This window comes from Triticum dicoccoides, chromosome 5A (genome assembly GCF_002162155.2).
Source record: "Triticum dicoccoides isolate Atlit2015 ecotype Zavitan chromosome 5A, WEW_v2.0, whole genome shotgun sequence".
Lineage (NCBI taxonomy): Eukaryota > Viridiplantae > Streptophyta > Magnoliopsida > Poales > Poaceae > Triticum > Triticum dicoccoides.
In genome coordinates, this window is record NC_041388.1 from 359,588,415 (window position 1) to 359,598,923 (window position 10,509).

The following is a 10,509-nucleotide window of genomic DNA, read 5'->3' on the forward strand; positions in this document are numbered from 1 at the left end:
TTGAACTTAGGGGTGACGGGCTCTACGGCGGGTATGTCTCGGAGTGCATGTTTGCTTCTCCTCTTCGTCACGTGGATCATGTTTACTGTTTTAACCTCTGGTGGGAATTTTTTCTGTCCTCCAGTGCTTTGCTGGTGAGGTTCGTCCTCGTCTTCGGTTGGTGTCTCCCTCCCCTTGTGTTCAGCGTTTAGCTTACCGGCCTACTTGAAGACCCAGCATTCTATGTGGTTGTGATTTGCAGGTTTATCGGGGGTGCCATGAATCTGACATAGTTTGTCTAGAATCTTGTTTAGGCTGGACGGTCCATCTCTGCTGCCTTTGAAAGGCTTTTTCTGCTAACCTGGTCGAGAGCCCCTGAATCCAGGGTTTATCGCCGTATTATCTGGGATATCTTCTTTATTTCGACGCTTGATTTTACTGTGTTGTGGTTTTCCATTGCCATCCCTGACTTCGGATGTGCTTGGGTCGCTGGTGCTACTGCGGGCTAACCAGCTATCTTCGCCCGTGCAAAAGCGGGTCATGAGGCTTGTCAGGGCTGCCATTATTCTCGGTTTTTCTTGGCTGAGGTGTCTGGCGAGCCATTCGTCTCGGACGCTGTGCTTGAAAGCTGCTAAGGCTTCGGCGTCCGGGCAGCCGACGATTTGGTTCTTCTTAGTGAGAAACCTGTTCCAAAGCTTTCGGGCTGACTCTCCGGGTTGTTGAATTATATGACTTAAATCGTCTGCATCCAGAGGTCAGACATAGGTCCCTTGAAAATTAGCCCGAAAAGCATCCTCGAGCTCCTCCCAACTTCCAATTGAGTTTTCGAGGAGCACTACAACAGGAACACCCCTTCAGCAATGCATCTATGCGTTGTCATATGTCCATATAAGCGTTGGTATGGTCTACACCAACGGATCTGTATGCGTTGCCGTTGGTGGCATTGGAAGGGTCAACAACAACGCATATACATGCGTTGGTAACTGTTGTGTATAAGTGTTGTAAACTAGCAACGTATAAACTAAAGCTGAACAACACTTCATATGCGTTGGTGATACCCTGCACAAATGGATTTTCAATTGGCGAAAACAAATAATTGCAACCTTTAAAATAGTTGCTATGTAGATTATCAGGCAATGTTGGTAGTGCATAGGAGATGTAATATAGTAAAAAAGACCTCATATATTAAATCAACAATGTTGTTTTATAAAGAACATCATCCAAAGAACACAGTGTTGCTTTACAAAGAACACCTTCAGCTTGTACACATGTGTTTAACAAGAACATGTGCACTCTACATAGAAACAGATCGAAGCTTCATTGAAGGAAACAAAAAATAAGCTCATCACATGAGCATCTAGACTGACAAGTTCAACATTCATTAACTAAAACCAAAATGATCAGTCTCTCTTGGCATCAGCTATAACATAATGCATATCCTCAAGATAGTTCCTGCCAGTTGCAGCCATAAGAAATTGCACATTCTTCATCTTTCTGCTAGCAATGAAGGAAATATGAACAGTTAACATAGTACTTTGGATAATAAAAATTCTAGACAAATTTAAAGTGCAAGGTATCAGCCAAGACGTTATTTCTTATTTCGCGATTATCCCTTTGGGCTTATGTACAAATTTAGATTCAGATAATATAAGCAAAGGGAAAAACATGCAAGCACCAAAAAATAATTCAGGATATATTCCTGTAAATTTGGTATAGTGAATTCCCAGCCAATTATTCAATTAATAATGTTGATTGCAAATGGGTGAACAGATTGGCTAAATGTGGAAGAGATAATAAAGCTAACATAACGTATGCTTGTGAATATTGGGTCATGTTCACATTCATACATCCATATAAATTGTGAAGAGATTGGGCTAAATGTGAAAGTGATACAAAAGCGAACCACATCTTATGCTTCTGAATACTGGGTCATGTTCACATATATACATTCATCACAAATGGTAGAAAACAAAATATAAATTAGAAAAGGCTCTAGATTACTTTGGATCTTACCTTTTTGTTGGTTTGTACTTCTAAAGTCAGAGCATATGAATAGGCGGACGCACAGAAGAGTTGTTACAGTTATTATCCTACAATCATACGGGTCAATAATTAATATTCTTGAGAGAGAGAGAGAGAGAGAGAAAAGAATTACTATTGCACAACACGAAAAACACTTACACAAATTACAATAGAAAATACCTACAGTGATATTATTTTTCTAATCGAGACATCACATCTGAAATAGTCTACAAAGAGTTGGCACGAAAACTAATCAATCTTTTCTAAGATGGTATCAAATACATGGGATAAATGTGCTAGGAGACAGAGATCAATCTAAATGAACAATTAACAGAAAGATGAATCCATATACACACGTCGCGCACACAGAGAAAGAGAAGGGATCGATGATCACCACACCTACATGATGCCATTGTCGTGCTGCCATCATCGCTCGTCCTATTTATCTTCACATGTTGCAGCACACATGCAAATGCGTAATCTGATTACCTTAGGTAGCTTTGTATCTTTAATATTGTGTAAACCTACAAGACCATAGTTCACTAAATAACAACTTAAAATTCACATACTAGTGAGAATAAAAGATGTACTGTGGCATCTCACGAAGCATTCTTTGTTGTGATGCATCCTTCCGATCTTAAGAAGATTGCAATTCATCATAATATCCAAATAAATACAAAGATTTCATAATTTAGAAGTACTTGAAGTTAAAAAAAATCATTCAAATGGATCAAATTTACCTACATACTTTCGCATGCTAGCAAGTGTGAGATGTCTAGACTGTGATCTATATGGATTTTTAATATGCCATTCTATATAATAATGCTTAATCTTACTGACGAAGGAGTAGTTATGCACTTAGAATATCACTGCCTCCTTGACAACAGAAGCTTTAGTAACAGGAGTGAATAAATAATGCATGATCACCCTTGTTTCCACCGAAAACTAGATTCTCTACCGAGAGGCCTCGAAGGATGCAAGCATTGATATAAACAAGACTGGTGAATAGTCATTTGAGGCAAAACAATTATTTTGCTCTATAGTATAATCTAACACTCAAGAGTATGATAGACGTCTAGAGAAATAAGTACATATATATGGGTAATATAGGTGCGAACACAATATGGTCTGCACAACTAAATCAGGGGATCACCAGCAGAAACATGCATAGCAAAATTAGAGGACCGGGTTTCCTTCAAAAAAAAAGTGAGGATCACACCTTAATTTAAGTACAGTAATTGGTCCACCCATGGAACATGTGGAAGGTTAGAGAAGCTAGGGCACCAAATGCCAATGGAATTATAGAAGCCACCATGTTGTAAATTAGGGGGGAACAGATTTGTGGGAATAAGGGAACGGTAATGTTCTTCAGGGAGATAATCCTGCTGAGCGGTGGGGTAGGCAGTAGGCGACCATGGCAGCCTCCCTGGGGAGAGGTGCCGTGCTGCCATAGGTATATATATCCAGCTGTCATCTACGACGCCACAACGGCAAACCCTAGATAGCCCTGCCACATAAAGCACAGAGGATAAGAACAGAGTGGAACAGAGGGGAGAAGTGTCTCACTAAAAAATCGCCGTCTGGGTCAAGGTTGACGAGGCGGAGTAGCACCATCGAGCCTATGGCGGCAACCGCGCATCCGGAGATGTGGGGGTTAGTGAGCCGACAAACTGGAGGGGTAGGAGCTACGCCGGCGACCCGTGCCGACTAGGGATGATGTATAGACACGTGTAGGGGCGTGGAGGACGTCCCCGTGGAGGAGGATTGGCCAGAAGCACTAAGGTGGAGCAAGGCCAGTGAGCTATGGTGCGGCAGAGCGCCGGAGTTACCCCAAATCGAAGGTGGCGGTGGCTGCGTCGTCGTTATGTATCTCGGGTAGGAGAGGAATCGGGGGAGGGCCGGAGGGGGGAGAGATGGGATAGGGAAAATATTGATTTTTTCTGTAACAATGTTTGGACGGAGGAGGTACACATAATAAGGTGGAGGTGGGCACGTGGAGGTTAGCTATTTTGAAGGGAAAACGAGGAAGTCTGCACGAGGTGGGAGGTTGAACAAAATAACACATAGTCTGGTACCGTTGGTAGATATGCGTTGCTATACATAGGTTCTTGTTGTAGTGGAGGCTTTTCAGCCAGTGTCGAGCTGGTCCTTTAAGCTTGAGGGGCAAGTACTTGATGGCATGGAGATCGTCTCTGTGAGCCATATGGATATGGAGGATAAAGTCCTCAATCCAGACCCCAGGGTCTATGGTCCCGTTGTACGCCTCTATGTTCAATGGTTTGAATCCTTCTGGAAATTCGTGGTCCAGCACCTCATCGGTGAAACATAGGGGGTGTGCGGCCTAGATCCATAGATGGATCTAGTCATACTGGATTTTTGGCGCAAGTCCTCACGTAGATCGTGTGTTAACTTATGTGCGGCCTTGTTAGCCACTCTATCACGGCCACAAGGTGGTTGATCCGGCCTATTGGCCGTTTTATTTTTCGGATGTGTGGGCTCTACGGCCTCATCGTCGAATTCAGGTAATAGCTTGCGCTTTGGATAGCTCTTTGTGTGGTAACTTCCACCATACTTTTCTTCGTTGTCGAGCACTTTGTTCCACCTGCTGTTGAGCGTATTTTGTGCGGCCTTAAGCCTTTGTTTCTGCTTCTTCAGACTCCTCGTTGTGGCAATAAGCCTTCTGCGGAGGTTCTCTTGTTCCAACTGCCTTTCCGGGAGGATGTGTGCATCTTCGTCGGACTATTTTCCTCCCCAGAGGGGGGTTGATGAGGTTTATCCTCGGCGTCACCGTGTTCAGACATCGGATCCGTACTATGTTCGCCATTTGCAGTTTCATCGTGCTCTGCCGCTGGGTCAATGTGGTCGTCGCTTCCTCTGGAGTCGACTGGAGTGTTATTTTCTCTTGCGCTGTTTTTGCCGAGGCGGGATTTTGAGCGGTGCCTATGCCGATGCTTTGCTTGCTCCTCGAGGGAGCTATTCTTCGCTGCATCCTGCCGTTCTTCGTCATTGTTTTCTTTGGGTGTATCCACCATGTATATGTCATGTGGTGAAGTGGTTGTCCAGCGCCCTGTGGGCACTGGTTCCTGTTCCTCTCCTGCATCGTCGTCCATGCCATCGATGTCTTTGGAGTCAAAATCGAGCATGTCGGTTAAATCGTCGACAAAGGCTACTAAGTGGGTGGTGGGTGGGCAGCGAATTTCTTTGTCGTCCACATCCCATTCTAGCCGGACATAGTTCGGCCAAGGATCTCCTGACAAGGAGAGAGACCTTAATGAATTTAGCACGTCGCCAAAAGGTGAGTGCTGAAAGATATCCGCGGAGGTGAACTCCATGATCGACGCCCAATCGGATTCGATAGGCACGGACGCAGGCGGCTCGGGGTCCTGGCCAGAGGCGAATCCAGTGGTTCGCTAACACGGCTCTTGTGAGGGGTGAAGTCAGTATCCGGCTCCATCGCCACTGAGAGTGCGGCCTCCATGGTGGGGTCTATCCCCCCGTCCTCGGATGGTGCAATTTGCTCCGGATTGAGGGCCGGAGTAGTTGCAGGTGTGATCTCCCGAACACTGTCCAAAGGCAGAGTTACGTCATGCTCGTCGTGATTGTGCGGCGCACCTGACATGGGCTCGAATCCGTCGAAGATCAAGTCTCCACGGATGTCGGCAGTGTAGTTTAAGTTTCCGAACCTAAACTGATGGCCAGGAGCGTAGCTCTCGATCTGCTCCAGACGACCAAGCGAGTTGGCCAGCAGTGCAAAGCCGCCGAATACGAAGATCTGTCCGGGGAGGAAAACCTCACCCTGGACCGCATCGTTACCGATGATCGAAGGAGCCATCAAGCCTTACGGTGACGGCACAGTGGAACTCTCAATGAAAGCACCAATGTCGGTGTCAAAACCGGCGGATCTCGGGTAGGGGGCCCCGAATTGTGCGTCTAAGGCGGATGGTAATAGGAGGTGGGGGACACGATGTTTACCAGGTTCGGGCCCTCTCGATGGAGGTAATACCCTACTTCTTGCTTGATTGATCTTGATGATATGAGTATTACAAGAGTTGATCTACCACGAGATCGTAGAGGCTAAACCCTAGAAGCTAGCCTATGGTATGATTGTTGTTGTCCTACAGACTAAACCCTTCGGTTTATATAGACACCGAAGGGGGCTAGGGTTACACAGAGTCGGTTACAAGGAAGAAGATCTACATATCCGTATTGCCAAGCTTTCCTTCCACGCCAAGGAGAGTCCCATCCAGACACGGGACGAAGTCTTCAATCTTGTATCATCATAGTCCAACAGTCCGGCCAAAGGATATAGTCCGGTTGTCCGGAGACCCACTAATCCAGGACTCCCTCAATGGTGCTTTCCGTAAAATGCTTGCTAAGTATGATGTTAACCATAGAATTGCATCACCCTATCATCCTCAGTATAGTGGTCAAGTTGAACTTAGAAATAGAGAAATAAAGTTGATTTTAGAAAAAACTGTTAATAGGTCCCGAAAGAATTGGTCTAGAAATTAGATGATGCACTTTGGGCTTACAGAACAACATATAAAAATCCTATGGATATGTCTCCTTATAAAATGGTTTATGGAAAAGCTTGTCATTTGCCTCTTAAGTTAGAACATAAAGCATATTGGGCAATTAAAGAACTCAACTATCATTTCAAACTTGCTGGTGAAAAGAGGTTATTTGATAATAGCTCACTAGATGAATGGAGAACCCAAGCTTGTGAAAATGCCAAGTTATTTAAAGAAGAAGTTAAAAGATGGCGTGATAAGAGAACCCAAAAGCATGTTTAAAGTTGGAGAATATGTTCTTTTGTACAACTCTCGTTTCAGATTCTTTGCAGGAAAAGTCCTCCCCAAATGGGAAGGACTCTATGTTATCGAGGAGGTTTATCGATCTGGAGTCATCAAAATAAATAATGCCAAGGGTACTAACCCGAAGGTTCTCAATGGGCAAAGAATAAAACACTATATCTCAGGTATGCCCATTAATGTTGAAAGCAATATTATCCAAACTATGACACCGGAAAAACACATAAAAGAAACCTTCCGGAACACTCCAAAATCGTGAAAAAAGAGGAGCTATGTGATACGTTAAGTAAACGGACTTCGAAAAATCCGCAAAAAAAATTCTGTCAATATTGGTATACATTAAAAATTAGGAAAATAAGAAACAACTAGGAAGGCACCCCTCGTGGGCACAAGACACCAGGGCGCACTTGCCAGGCGCGCCCAGGTGGGTTGTGCCCACCTCGGGTACCTTCCGGACTACATTTTTCTTCTTTTTGTTTGTTTCCCAAGATAAAAAATCTGTATATACCCCCTGAACCTATTGAGCACCGTATCACGGAGAAATCTTCTGTTTCCTTTTCCTTGTTGTTTTCTGACAGATCTGGAAATATGTTGTCCCAAGATTCAGAGGGGGATTCCCCAGTTTCTTATCGGCCTCTAGATAAAAATATCTTCAAGGATACCGATCCCTATATATGGTACACCGATGAGGAAGATGAAGATGAACTAGTCCCTCCTCGCTTCAAGCAAGAAAGCAAAGAGGCATTATGCAAAAGGATAATAAAGCTTGAGATATAGAATGATGAGTTGAGGATGGATAATTTCACCCTCAGACGCAAGCTGGAGAAAAAGAAGGACGAACTCTCTACTTCACCATCACCACCTCCTTCTTCATCACCAAAGGAAAATTGAGTATCGGGTATGGGCACTCCCCTTGGCTTGTTCCAAGCTTGGGGGAGGTGCCCACCTCCATTATATTTTTCCTTTACTTATCTTAGTTCAATCCTCAGTTATCTTTTGCTTTAGTTGAATAAAATTTTAGTTCGATTCTTTCTTTTCGAGTGTTTGCTTAGTGATCTATCCTTGTAATCGTGTGTAAGATATATAATAAATTTTAGTTTGAGTTTTGTCTTCTTTAGTTTCATGTTCAATAAAGAGAAAGGAAATAAATGAAAAAGATCATATGCTAATCTTATGGTAAGTAGTGACATCATGTAAGGAAGAGTATAAGTAGAAAATTTTATTAGAGATTTACAAACATAGCATTGGTCAATGATGCAATTCATGAAAGAATTAATAAGCGAAGAGAAGATTCACATGCAAATACACTATCCTAGACATCTTTTGTGATTGTGAGCCCCCATCAAAATATTATATGCCAAAATTGTTGACGTTGGACAAGGAAGACAACGTAATGATTTATGTTTCTTCATATTCACAAAGAAGTTATATTGTCATAGATCCTTTAACATGTGGTGCTTGCCCCCCATCTTTTCTAGCCAAAAATTCCGCACTAAGTAGAGATACTACATGTGCATCCAAAAATCCTTAAACCCAAATCTTGTTTTGGGAGTCCACCATACCTACCTATGGATGGAGTAAGATCCTTCAAGTAAGTTATCATCGGTGCAATAAGGCAATAAAAAATTGTTTCTACAAGTGTTGGATCATTTAGTGTAAGAGAAAATTGAGCGTTGTACAAAATTGTGATGGCAAAGAATAAAAGCGACAGACTACATAATGAAGGTTGCTATCATAAGGGGCAATATAACGTGATGTTCTTTTGCACTAAGAGATTGAGCATACAAACAAAAAGTGCATGGCAACCTCTACTTCCCTCTATTAAGGGCCTATCTTTTAATTTTATGTATTTACTTTTATGCAAGAGTCAAAGTTTTCTCTCTATTCTTTTTTCTATTTTCTCTTTTGGCAAGCATCATGTGGCGAGGAAATATCTAGGCACATATATCCAGTTGGATATGGGTGGCATAAGTTATTATTGTTGACATCACCCTTGAGGTGAATATGTTGGGTGGCGAAGCTGTAAGCCCCTATCTTTCTATGTGTCTGGTTGAACTTTTTGCTCATGTGTATGCGGTTAGTGTTAGAAATCATAAAATACTATATGATGGTTGAGTATGTGGATTTGCCCAAAGGCTCCGATACATGACCCTTGCTGAAAATATGATGAATTGTAGTTGCAAAGTTGACTAAGAACATAGTTTTTTATTTTCAATAGAGTTTATGCTTTATACTTCGATGTTGTGATGAATTTCTACTTGCTCATGAGAAGTTTATGATAAAAGTTATGTGATAAAAGTTCTATGATAAAGTTTGTTGTTGTTATAATAATATACATGATGCTTCTATGTCTGTATTTTGTTTTTATCGACACCTCTCTCTAAGCATGTGGACATGTTTTCGATTTCAGTTTTCGCTTGAGGACAAGCGAGGTCTAAGCTTGGGGGAGTTGATACGTCCATTTTGCATCATGTTTTCCAATTGTTATTTATATTGTTTTTATGTATAATAATGCTTTTTGGAGTAATTCTAATGCATTTCCTCTCATAATATGCAAGGTTGACACAAGGAGGGAGAATACCAGCAGATGGAATGCTGGACCTGGAAAAGCTATGTTAGGCTACCTAATCTGCACAACTCCAAATGAGCTAAAACTTCACGGAGAATTTTTATGGAATATATAAGAATTATTGGAGCAAATAACTACCGGAGGGGGCCCACCAAGTGAGCACAACCCACCTGGGCGCGCCAGGGTGCCCAGGCGCGCCCTGGTGGGTTGTGCCCTCCTTGGCTCACCTCTGGTGCCCCTCTTCTGGTATATAAGTCATTTTGACCTAGAAAAAACAAGGAGAGGACTTTCAGGATGAAGCGCCGCCGTCTCGAGGCGGAACTTGGGCAGGAGCACTTTTTCCCTCTGGCGGAGCGATTCCGCTAGGGGAACTTCCCTCCTGGAGGAGAAAATCATCATCATCATCATCATCACCAACAACTCTCCCATCTTGGGGAGGGAAATCTCCATCAACATCATCAACAACACCATCTCCTCTCAAACCCTAGTTCATCTCTTGTGTTCAATCTTTGTATCAGAACCTCAGATTGCTGCTTGTGGGTGACTAGTAGTGTTGATTACATCTTGTAATTGATTACTATATGATTTATTCGGTGGAAGATTATATGTTCAGATCCATTATGCTATCTAATACCCCTCTGATCTTGAGCATGATTATCATTTGTGAGTAGTTACTTTTGTTCTTGAAGTCACGGAAGAAATCTTGTTGCAAGTAATCATGTGAACTTGATATGTGTTCGATATTTTGATGGTATGTATGTTGTGATTCCCTTAGTGGTGTTAGGTGAACGTCAACTACATGACACTTTAACATACTTGGGTTGATGATGGGTTGCTAGACTGACAGAAGCTTAAACCCTAATTTATGCGCTATTCTGTAAGGGGCTAATTTCGATCCATATGTTTCATGCTATGGTTAGATTTATCTTAATTCTTACTTCATAGTTGCGGATGCTTGCAAGAGGGGTTAATCATAAGTGGGAGGCTTGTTCAAGTAACAACAGCACCCACCGGTCCACCCACATATCAAATTATCAAAGTAGCGAACGCGAATCAAACAAACTTGATGAAAGTGACTAGATGAAATTCCCATGTGTCGTCGAGAATGCTTCTCTTATTATAAGAGAC

The 10,509-nt window shown here is 42.6% G+C and overlaps 1 long non-coding RNA gene across 1 annotated transcript; it reads right to left on the bottom strand.

Moving 5' to 3' along the window:
* Positions 1–1,162: 1,162 nt before the first annotated feature.
* On the bottom strand, positions 1,163–3,909 carry LOC119297336. The gene is made up of 3 exons (XR_005145622.1): positions 2,401–3,909; positions 1,993–2,069; positions 1,163–1,473 (listed from the first exon to the last, which is right to left on the bottom strand). It is a non-coding gene; the product is annotated as an uncharacterized LOC119297336 (long non-coding RNA).
* Positions 3,910–10,509: the final 6,600 nt, after the last annotated feature.